Source organism: Pseudorasbora parva, chromosome 12, assembly GCF_024679245.1.
Source record: "Pseudorasbora parva isolate DD20220531a chromosome 12, ASM2467924v1, whole genome shotgun sequence".
Taxonomy (NCBI): domain Eukaryota; kingdom Metazoa; phylum Chordata; class Actinopteri; order Cypriniformes; family Gobionidae; genus Pseudorasbora; species Pseudorasbora parva.
In genome coordinates this window covers 28,303,944-28,316,495 of record NC_090183.1, presented here as the reverse complement: position 1 = coordinate 28,316,495, position 12,552 = coordinate 28,303,944, and the positions used below count along the sequence as shown (strand labels likewise).

The 12,552-nt window shown below is 36.7% G+C and overlaps 1 protein-coding gene across 1 annotated transcript in view; it reads right to left on the bottom strand.

Moving 5' to 3' along the window:
* The window catches only part of ptmaa (prothymosin alpha a), a 159,775-nt gene that overhangs the window by 66,123 nt on the left and 81,100 nt on the right, over positions 1-12,552 (bottom strand). The gene's annotated exons all lie outside the window — the stretch shown is intronic.

Here is a 12,552-nt window from a genome sequence, read left to right as displayed (position 1 = left end):
TCAAAATATTCTCCTTTTAAGTGTCCGGAAAAGTTGGTTATATAAAAACCAAAGATATGTAAAGTTTAGGTCTCTGCTCTACTTTCTTCTCTAGAAGGCATTTTATTTTATTTTATTTTATTTTATTTTATTTTATTTTATTTTATATTTATTTGTGTTTCTCGGGATTCCTTTGAAGTATTTTAATGCTTTTAGTTCCACATAACATTTAATTTCCGTGAGAAACATAGCCTAATAAATATACGAATATTAAATATGATTCTAAAAAGTTTATTTATATATATATTATATTTCCCTAAGACCTGCAACGGCAGAGTACGACCAGGGGGCGGTGCGATACTACAAGCAAAGAAAATGGAAGAAAAGTTAATGGACACCTCACCTCATAATTCACCAGCATTACCTCCAGAACTCAACAAGCGGTGTGGTCATGACTCTACAGCCCTATATTGCAACGGAAATATATGATACTTCATCAAACACAGGCAGCACTGCTATTTCTGAGCTATCACAGCCGAATGTGAAAGGATGAGAATCTGGAAAGAAAGAGAGCCCATATATTAACAGTAAATCTTATGTCTCTGCGGTAGTCTGCAAAATCCCATGCAATCTAAATTGCTGCTCCCATAGCAACTTGAAATAGCCTATACTTGTGCATGGATTACATTTTTCCTTTACAAATTTGTTTTTACATTGCAACCTTCAGTTAAAATGTCCAACCAATAGCAATGTACATGATTATTATATACATAATTTTACCTGGCATAAATATTACAACAGCACTATAAAGTTTATGAAAAATGTCCAAATGGCTGTAAAAAAGAAAAAAAAAAGAAAGAAAGAAATATATATATATATATATATATATATATATATATATATATATATATATATATATATATTATATATATATATATATATATATATATATATATATATATATATATATATATATTTTTTTTTTTTTTTAATGGTAAAATAAACATTTTTTTAAAAACAAAAAACAAAACCCGTTTTTCTTCCCCAATAGGCTGAGCTTTATATAGAAATGCATGTACTGGTACTCATGCTCTGTCAAGATCACACAGTTTTAGTTAGTGTCAGCTGAAGCAGTGATGGAGAATGATGTCATGAAAGACAGGAGCAGAGATCCTCTACACCACAAACTCATCACTTTGAATTAATCTTCCAGAGAGGAGACAAACTTGGACTTGAGCTGTTTAATTAATAATTACACCTTTCACCTCATCTTTAATGCATAATTAGGTCTCATATCAAAGGTGGTATGATGAGAAAGCATTCTGGCCCACTGACGTATATCCCATAGAGCCTCTCTATTTCCCTATATCCCAGTTTGTTTATTTTCTTTACCATGTGGAAAGGCACTGAAGGGGCCCTATAAGCCTACTTTCAACCTCTTTACACTTAACACATTCTATTTTGACTAACATGACTATCTATTTTTAAACTACCGGTATACCCTTTTAAGAATTATATTCAGTAAATTTGATCTGCTGTTTTACTAACGTTTCATGTTATTCCAGTTCTTTGAACTGAGAGTTGCTTGTGTTGTTATCGTGACAGCTCAGAGCAGTGAGGTCATTACATAAAAGACACACATATAATACTATTTCATGATGTCAGAGCTGCAGCTGTTCAAATCATTTCTAAGAAAAACAACATAAAAGTAGACAAAAGACAAAAATCGCATTACCAGTTCCCCGGAAACTGCAATATTTTGCACTCTGTGGTCCAAATCTCTTTAACATTTTATATCATGTCAAAAAATGTAATGCTATCTTTCTGTCTGTCTGTCTGTCTGCCTGTCTGTCTGTCTGTCTGTCTGTCTGTCTGTCTGTCTGTCTGTGTCTATCTATCTATCTATCTATCTATCTATCTATCTATCTATCTATCTATCTATCTATCTATCTATCTATCTATCTATCTATCTATCCATCCGTCCGTCCGTCCGTCCGTCCGTCCGTCCGTCCCTCCGTCCGTCCGTCCCTCCGTCTGTCCGTCTGTCTGTCTATTTCTGCAACCATCCACCCAGGACACATGAAGTGACTGCATAACTACACCCTAGCAACTGCATAGTAACTGCAAATCAAAACCCTATAGCACTCTCCCAGAACATCCAAACCCTATAGGAACCATCTAGCAACCACTCAAAACACACTACCAACCGCTTAGCTACCACCCAGAATGCTCTAACGACTGTATACCAACACTATAGCAACCATCCAGAACACCTAGTAACAGCTTAGTGACTGCAGAGCAAAAAAAAACCTATAGCAACCACACAGAATATCCCAGAAACAACCTGCTAGGGTGTTATTTGTTGCTGTGAAGGCATTGCAAGGCAGTTGCAAGGTTATACTGAGTGGTCATCTCCAGCTGAGAAAAGGAAAGGGTTTTAGAGCCCTTTATCGTACACAGCGATAAAACTGAAGTACTCATATCATGTCTCCTGTCATTTATGCAGTTGCCTTTGAAGACCAAAATCCTTCCCTTTGGGTTGTCCCTGTCTCCTTGAATCTTTACCAAAGTCACAGAGGCCCTCTTGCCCCATTGAGGGAAGTAGGCATTTGTATACTCAGCTATCTTGACAACTGGCCAATTCTAGCTCACATGGTCCTCTAGGATCTTCAGGTCAGCTGGCAAAAGAGCAAGCTCTCCTCTGTGCAGAGCATCTCTCCGAGTTGGACTTTTTTGCACTGGCAGCATGTTTTTCAGAAATGCTGAACTGCTTGAATTTGTTTAAGTATACAACAGCGGTCCCAAATAGTTCCAGAACTTGGGTTTTGCTGCACCTTCAGCCCTTGGATAGATTTGGGGTTTCTGTGGGCAAGAGTTCCATTAGAACAAGTCTCCGCATGTGTGATGCATTGTGGCAGGCGGGGCCCCCGTATTCGATGGACATGCAGCTTCAGGGTTTTGGACAGGACCCAACTGCACTGGCACACCAAATGCCTCAAGTTGTTGGCCATTCCAGTCTTGAGGAGGTTTCGACCCTTGATTCAGGGCAAGCATGTTTTGCAATGGTACACAGCTGGCACATCAGGGGCTTGCACAAGTACGCATTTCTCCCAGTAAGCCTCATTGCACTCGCACTGTGCCAGATCAGGGAGGACACAGAACAGATTCTGATGGTCATGCCATATTGCGGGGTCCCTGGACAGGATGAGGAATTCAGAGAGCTATCACCAACGGTGATAGACACAATCTCTCAATGAGTAAAGCTTATTCGTTGCTTGGTGTTCTTCTCAAGGAGAAGACCTATGGAAATGTGATATTGAGTCAGTGCTTTCCTTCCTCCAAAAAGGTCTGAAGAGGCACTTATCTACCTCCACCTTGAAGGTGTACGTGGCTGCAATAAAAGCAAATCACGACCCCTTGGATGGTAGATCATAACTGCATTATTAGGTTCCTGAGAAGTGCACAGAGATTAAATCCTCCAAGGTTGTGCCTCATACACTCAAAGGATCTCTCAGTGGTCTTACAGGCCTTACACAGAGATCCATTTGAGCCTTCACAGTCAGGCGACACCAGTGCCTTCTCTATGAAGATGGCCCTCCTGACTGTACTTACTTTTGTCAAGAGGATGGGGGACCTTCAAGCCCTCTCCATGAACAAAATGTGCCGGCAGACTATCATGTTGTCCTGAGATTCCGGCCTGGCTATGTGCCCAAGGCTCTTACTACCCCTTTCAGGAAACAGGTGGAAACCTTGCAAGTGATCCCTCCTGATGAGGGAGACCCTATCTCTGTTGTGCCCAGTGCACGCTTTGCCTGGATTGCACTTACCTGGATTGCACACACAGTTTTAGAAGATCGGATCAGCTCTTTGTCGGCTTTGGAGGACTGCAGAAGGGGAAGGCGGTCTCTAAGGAAAAAATGTCCCACTGGAATGTGAATGCCATTGTGTTATGAGGGGAAATGTGTCCCTCCTGCTGCAACTCTGAACTGCTACTGAAGGGATTGAGATGCTGTGTTAGCTCCTTAGCACAAACCTTAATGTGTAAGGCATGGCGGCCCTCTTTCCCGAACTCTTATTATCAATTATATTATATTATTATATTATATAAATATATTATATAAATTATTATATTATATTAAATTATATTATATTATATTACAGGTTTTTTTATTTGCTTTGGCACTATTTTTACAAGTAAGGTGTACACTTTAAAAACTCTTAGTACAAAAATACAAACTGTTCACACTTAATGCGACTCATTCTTATTAAACCGGATGCAATGCTTTCATTTAGTTGCACATATTTTCTTTTCACATAATCATTGTTTCAAACACAAGATTATTGTAATATGTAATGAGAACATTTGTTTTAAGCACAGAAATACAACAGTATGTTCTTCTTTCAATGTAGTATATTTTAACAATCAGTTCATTTAATTGCAAACAATGCAAGATACATGTTTCAAATCACGCTCGTTGCTGAAGTCTACTGTAACACAGGCCAGGCGCCACATAAAAAAAATACATGTACATTACCTAACTTATGTAATTGAATACTTAATGTTTGTAATAGTATCTACTGATTGTGTTATCAAAATGTGTGATGAAGTTACGACACAGCCATGAGGTTCTGGGCTGTAGAACAGAATTCGCTGCCAATACGGTAAGTTCTCACTGTACCATAATCTATTATACTGTAGTTGAGCTTTTATATGGGTGAGTCACAGTAATGTGGCAGTCTCTACCGTTAATCTTTTACCAGTATCACATGGCATGCATACTGTAATGTAAAATGCTGTATTTGATGCCACAAGTCTCCCTTCTTCTGATTTCTGATCAGTATGATGTTACACCATCATTGACTTCCTCTGCCCTATTCTGCTCTATGCTCACTAATTGCAAATATTTTTGTCCAACCTACCCCAACACACGCATGCGCGCGCACACACACACACACACAAAAACACACACACACACAAAAACACACACACACACACACACACACACACACACACACACACACACACACACACACACACACACACACACACACACACACGTTGGTCTATGTGGTTTACAGGGACTCTCCATAGGCGTAATGGTTTTTATACTGTACAAACCGTATTTTCTATCCCCTTACACTGCCCCTGCCCCTAAACCTACCCATCACAGGAAACATTCTGCATTTTTACTTTCTCAAAAAAACATCATTTAGTATGTTTTTAAGGCCATTTGAATTATGAGGACATTTGATATGTCCTCATAAACCACATTTATAGTGTAATACCAGTGTAATACCCATGTAGTTATACAAATTTGTGTCCTCATAAACCACATAAACAGGCTCACACACACACACACACACACACACACACACACACACACACACACACACACACACACACACACACACACACACACAATACTGTACAAAATCTATATTCTTTCTCCTTGCATGCATTAAAGCTACCCATCACAGCAAACCTTCTGCATTTGTAGGCCTACATTGAAAAAAAGCTCATTCTGTATGATTTATAAGCTTGTTTCCTCAAAAATGTTCATGCAAGGACAAGGATTTAGGATATTGCCATCTTTATTTGGGACATTTTGTCCCTATAATGTAGAGCTTACCAGGCCAACACACACACACACACACACACACACACACACACACACACACACACACACACACACACACACACACACACACACACACACACACACACACACACACACACACACACACACACACACACACACACACACACACACACACACACACACTTTGAACATAGTGGTTATAAAATCTAAGATAAATTGCTTAAAATGTAAAAAAAAAAATTTTTTGTTTATCCATATTGGAAATTGCAAACAATGTAGGAACTATCTCTTTATAATTAATATCTATTAATATCTAGAAATATTTAAATGTATAAAATGATTAATTGATTAACCATTAAGATCAGTTTGATTAAATAATAGATAAATGTAATAAAATGAACGAGAAGAGATGCAAATCAAAAGTTTGATAGTAAAGAGCTTTATGAAAGAGAATTGCTGTGAATTAAACATTAATATAGATGTAATGCTTATTTTGTGTAGTAAAAAACGGATATGGTTGTGTATTGTACTAGAAAATATGCTGAAATGTTTGAAAAAAAAGTGCACTTTTAAAGATCTGTTGTGATATTAGCACTATGAGTTTTGGAAATGTACACATTGCTTGTCAAAATAGCACGCTTCTTTTTTTCGTGTTCTTTGTGTTCTTCAAAGTTCTTTAATTAGTTGTATAACAATGAGTTCCCCCCCCCATTTATTTAAATAAATAAAATAAATCAATAAATGTACTGCAATCATTGAATAAATTAACTTTATAGACCTTTCCTCTCATTTACATCAAATAATTTCATCTACAGCATATGAGTCATGCATTGTGGGAAAAAAGCAGTTAATGTGGGTGATGCTCAAACCACTCTTGCACCAGTGCTGAATGTAGACAATTTTACTCAGTTTGCTTCTAATCACCCTGCGGAAAGTGGATTTCACTGAGGGAGTTTAAGAGGGCGGGGAACAGTGGAAGAGGAGGGGAAAGGTATAGATGGTATAGCAAGAGGAAATGGAACAAGAATAGTTGAGGATGTATGAAGAGGAGAAGGTGGAGAAGCAGAGGGAGAAGAGATGGTAGACTGGAAGGCAATGGTGGAAAGCAGGAGAATAAAATATAAGACATGGACAAAGGGGAAGGAAAGAACAAGGTGTAAGAGGAGGGAGGAGAGGTAGGCGGATAGGTAAAGTTGGGTTTCAAATGAAATCAGAGACACCCTAATGGACCATGTCATCAATTATGGTCTTTCCTTGAGAGAAGCTGGACAAAGATTTCAGCCCAATATCAACATTGTGCCACAGTCAATGTTCCTGGAAAACAAGTGCTGCAATCCAATGGTGTTGCGGCACACGACTCTGTCTTGGGGCCACAAATGATTCTACATTTTTTAACACTGTGAAGCTGCTTTGAAACAATAATCATTGTAAAAGTGCTATATAAATACAGCCGGATCTCACAAAAAATGCGTATAAATAGTACGAGTGTGCAATGTCGTGGAATGTATACGCTAAAACTCATTTTGGCGTGCATGATAAGCTGTTTTTTGCGTGCATATGATACGCACTTTATGGCGTATTATACATAGGAACCCCCCACCCCACTACCCTAAACCTACCCAGAGAGCGTGTCATATATACGCCATAAAGTGCGTATCATATGCATGCGAAAAACAGCGTATCATATGCACGCCAAAATGAGTTTTAGCGTATACATTCCACGACATTGCACACTCATTTATGTGTGATCGGGTTGATAATGATGAATCTTTGTAACACTAATAAAAAGAACTGTAATATTTTGTTTCTTTCTGATTTATTAAAGTTTTGGATGGTTGAACTATTGTAAAAACATTTGAGAATTTTGTGTGTATGTGATTTGTAATTTGCATTAAATTAGGGAAAATTTACAACACGTTTAGAACAATTACAAAGTGTTCAGATTACTGTTAACTGTTTTGAGAACAGTGACCTGAGTTTGGAGAAATGTGTCATATTGATTGAGAAAAACTGTAAATGACGAATGGGACAGTCTCATGGACTTTTATACGTGGCCCACAAGTACATATGAAGTGTGCCATGTGGGACGGGCCTATGACTTGTGTCTGCTTCTTCTTCACCTGTGTTATGATCAGAAGGTTCTGTAATATTTCAGAAGATGCTTAAAAACACTCCCTTTACCTTATAACAGTGAAAACACAGATAGAAGAAAACTCACTCAATGTGGGGAGTCAAGTCAAGCAGATTTTAAATAAATATGTACACTACAAGTGGACTAAAAATTCAGACTCAGAATTAGGAACATATATGTTTTCTTTAGAAATTAATAATTCTTTATAAATCAACATTCAAACAATGTAAGTTTAAGTCTTGATCAAAAGATTGTGTACAAGTATAGGCCAGATATACTTAGACTTTTCAGTCAGTAAATTTGATGTGTGTTTCTAAGAAGTAAATAAAGTATATTCATGCAAAGTTCATAAAACATAGACTGGAAAGTCTAAAGTTTAAAAGAAGTTCTATTTTTTTTAAACATAACATACAACTGCTCAAGTCTATGAATGTTATGTCTGACTTTCAAATAAACACCAAAAATATGGAAATTTTAATAAGAAATCACCAACTGCAGTCAATTGCCCTCAGTGCTTTTGGCCACGTGTGTCTTTCTGCCATTCACCCCATGGAGTCATTTTCTTTTTGAGAGAATGGAGAATAAAGACTATTCATGCTATATGAGGGCATGCTAATGCTACATTACAGCTCTCACTTCAGCTGATGGACATTATGAGTCCATTGTGACTGTTAGAATCCCGAGCAGAAGGTCCAAATGTGGCATCCAAGGGAACTCAAGGTTTTCCTGAATCTTTAGCACACAACTTATTATATCAATTTGGGTTAGTTATTGCCGGCAAAATTACTAAATTATCCATTATCATTTAAACTTCTCTCTTCCAGGGAGAAATGACGCTAGAATTAGCTCTAATGTTGTCTGGAAATGGAGCTGAACAGGAAATAGAGTGTGTGAAAGGGCTTGCAGTGGCTAAATGGGAGAGCGCATAAAAAAAGCAGGAAATTAGGTAAAGCTCATTAAAAGAGGGTGTTGCAGCTGGAAGATAAGCAGACTGTGACTTCTCTATTAGACAGCTCGTTACCTGGAGTTATCGAGCAGCAAAGACCAACCATATTGCATGCAGATATGAGTTAAAAGAGAAGATAGAATAGTGTCCACAGAGACTTTGAAACAGAGAAACTTTTGGATCTTCCTTTGGAGGCTGTAAATGAGATTGTCAGCATATCATATTATTTTACCACTACTTCATTAGGATTTTTTTTTGCCACTATGAGACATTACATCTGACCTGTGTGAGACTTTGAAATGTTATTTTCTGATTTATATTTGAATCTAACCACTGTGATAACAGTAATATTGATAAAACCCCCATTTGTCAGGCAGCTAACCGTTACTAATCAGAATAGAAAGCTTTTTCATCAAAACAGACAAATTGATTTTTCATCAGAACTATTTTTGTCCTCCTTCCCCATGCATGCAAGTCCCATCCAGCATTACAGTTATAATTATTGTCATGTTTCCAATCGCTCATCAGACTACATTAGCTGGTATATTTAGTCCTGATTCTGCCAGTAGAAAGAAATTCTTAGTTCAGTGTTCACTGAACATTACAGACACATCGAGTTCTCAAGCAAACTGTTTCTCAAACAAATCCTGTTTCCCTTAGCTTAATACAAATAAAATAAGTCACATTTTATCCATTAGAAACAATATATTAATTATAGAATACAATACAACAAAACATGTATTGGTCCTATTTTTACCTTCAGTTCTATCTTTATATAAGCAAATCTTAAAGGTAATAATAATTTTCCAAATTGTACATTACACTACTTTCCTGCCTAACGCCACTTGTATCTTTGTTTCTTCTGAGACAAAAGGTTAAATACCATAGAAAATTACAGTTTTTGCTTTGGCTCAGTTCTTGAATTTCGTTTTTTTTAATCAAAACAATAAGTTCAGATCTTTGAAGAGTTAGTTTCTTATTTAAATTAAACATTTTATAATTAATTCAAGCAAACGAAAATAAGTGCATAATAAGTCTATAATTTGGACAATAACTAAATGCACATGGCTTGCTGATCAAAACTGATGAGTATAATTCTCAGCAAAATTATTATTCAGTTGTCTTCTCAGTTGCCTCTTCACAACTACATAATATACATGTATATTCTATAAATATATTGGTCAAATATTATGTCACATGCACGTAAGAACATGCACTCCAGGACATTGCATGTATGATTATTACAACATTCTTGTAAAAGTGTATATTGTATGGTATTTCGTTTTATCCATATCTTATGAACAAACTATTAGTTAATGTAATCTCACCTATACCTTGTTTGGTGTCTACGAAGTTGTAAATTAAAGATCTGAATGATTGTGTATATGAAATGTTAATACCTGTGCAACATATTAGTATTACAAGAATTTTTAATAGTTCCTGTCGTAAGCAACCAATCCCATTAAAAATACAAATGATCTGCTTGAGACAAAGGATTGTTAAACTTTACCTCCGAAAGCCTAAGTACGATTGGCTCACTGACCACTTGAAGGAGAGGTTAAATGGCCCCTGCGCAGAGTCGCTATCATCTCACTCTTCTCACTCTTGACCAATGACTGACACGTCACCTCTGCTGTCTCTCAGCAGGCCAAGCAGGTCAGGCTGGCAACCCTTCACACACTCATCAAGCCATGTGCATGTGTGGGACCAGAAACTGATCTGACCAGGCCCAACACCTCAAGTTTTGCTCGACCTCTAGGGAGTCAAAATAACCGTGCATGTTCATCATATCTTCTTCAGTTAATGCAGAAGAAATTGATTGCAACTTCAACACCATCGGACCAAACTATAAAGACCTTCTCCTGTGATTGTACATTGAACGCTCTTCAACTGCTCAGGCAAATGCAAGTAATGTACGATATACAAAGTTGCTGTGTAGTTAGTTAAAACTGTGAACCCCTTTAAAGAAGCTTGTAGTTACTGATGGTTCTGATTAAATGATTGTAATGTTAATGTAGCTATCTCATTAACTGATTCAAATATTCATAATTAATCATAATAAATAATCATAATGAGTTATGAATAATTATTAACATTTCCCAACTCGCCAATTCGCTACAAGTTTTACACACATGAAATCAGTGTTGCCATAGTTACTTTGAAAAAGTAATCTGATTACTGATTACTCATTTAAAAGTAACTTAGTTACTTTACAAATTACTTGATTTTAAAAGTAACTAATATTACAAGGTACTTTATTAGTTACATTCAGCAGTTGCCAACAACACCCCTGCCGCCTCAACATAGAAATGACAACGGTTTTTTGCCAACACTCACTTTATTGGAAGTGCATTTTTAACTCTAACTTTAACAATATATCTCCAGACATTTTAAGTTGAAATTAAAAAATATTTCCTGAACAAATACTCTCCCCGAAATGCAAAAAAAAAAAAAAAAATATATATATATATATATACAGTTTAGAGAATGTTATGGTAATACTATTTCAAAACATAACCCAAAGACAACAACAACAACAACAACAACAAACTATAATATTAGCCTTTTATTTGTCACAATATACAAAATGTAAATCAGCTTCTAGGTATCAGCCAAAAAGTGTAATATCAGTGTAATATCAACTAGGAAATTTTAATTTGTCAAGCTTTGCATTTCTTAAAATTTTAGGCTGTATGTTACCATCAAAATCAAATCAAATCAAATCACTCTTGTCACGTAACCATATACACAATGCTACAGTGGTGAAATTATTGGGTTACCCAAATGGGATGGCTATAAAAATCCAAAGAAGCCAGTGATCCACATTTAGTGTCCACTTCTAATGTTAGCTCTTGCAGTAGAGAAGTCTCAATAGGCCTCCAGAAAGTTATCAAGATGGAAACTCATTTCTGTATAAATTCACACTATATACTGTATCATTGTTGTTCAGTGCAAATGTTGCAGCATTCATTGTTCATTCATTACTCAAGATTTTTCCATAAAGAAACCACTACTGGAAATACAGTGTTCTTAATGACTGTGTTCTTACCACAGTATCAGTGGAATGGTTGGACAAGAAAAAGCATCTGAAAGAAAAAAGCTTAATCAGCTAAATCCACCTAATGTTTGCTTTATGTTCAGATTCCAGCCAGCTGCCGGTTGTCTATCCACTCCTAGGGGGAAATACCAGAAACAAATATATGATACAAGTGAATTACAGATATGGCTCTAGATCACATCATCAGCATTCAGACGTTTTTGTTTGTGTGTGTTTCACATCCTCTAAGCCCAGCAATTTAATCACCCAGATTGCTTTTGATGCCTTTATACTTCAAAAGCAGCCATGGTAATTTACCAGCTGAATGAGAAGTATGGCTCTGAACAATTTCTTTGACAGCCTAGGAACACAGAGCACTGTCTGTCAGACAACCTCACATCTGGGTTAATTTAGGTTATTTTAAGGACCTAATCATACGTACGAACGAGGACAGTATTTCCTAGTCAATGCTATTGTCAAATATGGGTGAACAGGCCATTTAGAAATGAGTGCTTGAGGGTTTTCAAACATTCTTATTAAAAGGTCAGCAGAGTCAGGACTGAGATGTGAAAACGGCTGTATTTAACATATGTCTTCAGACTTTCAGCAGCAGCTTTGATAAAGGTCACTGAAAAGCCTTTGTAAAATTAGTATCTGTTGCTCATTTTAATGGGCAAAGGATGAAAAGAATGTCAGTGGGTTAAGGATACACTTGATTTTTGCTTCTAGCTAAATTTACTTCATATAAGCTAATGCAACAAACACTTGGTCACAGAATTTAATTGTGTGCAAACCACTGTCAAGTAGAAGTCTTATAATCTATTTATATAGGGAAGCAGATGGAGCTTGCCAGTTGGTA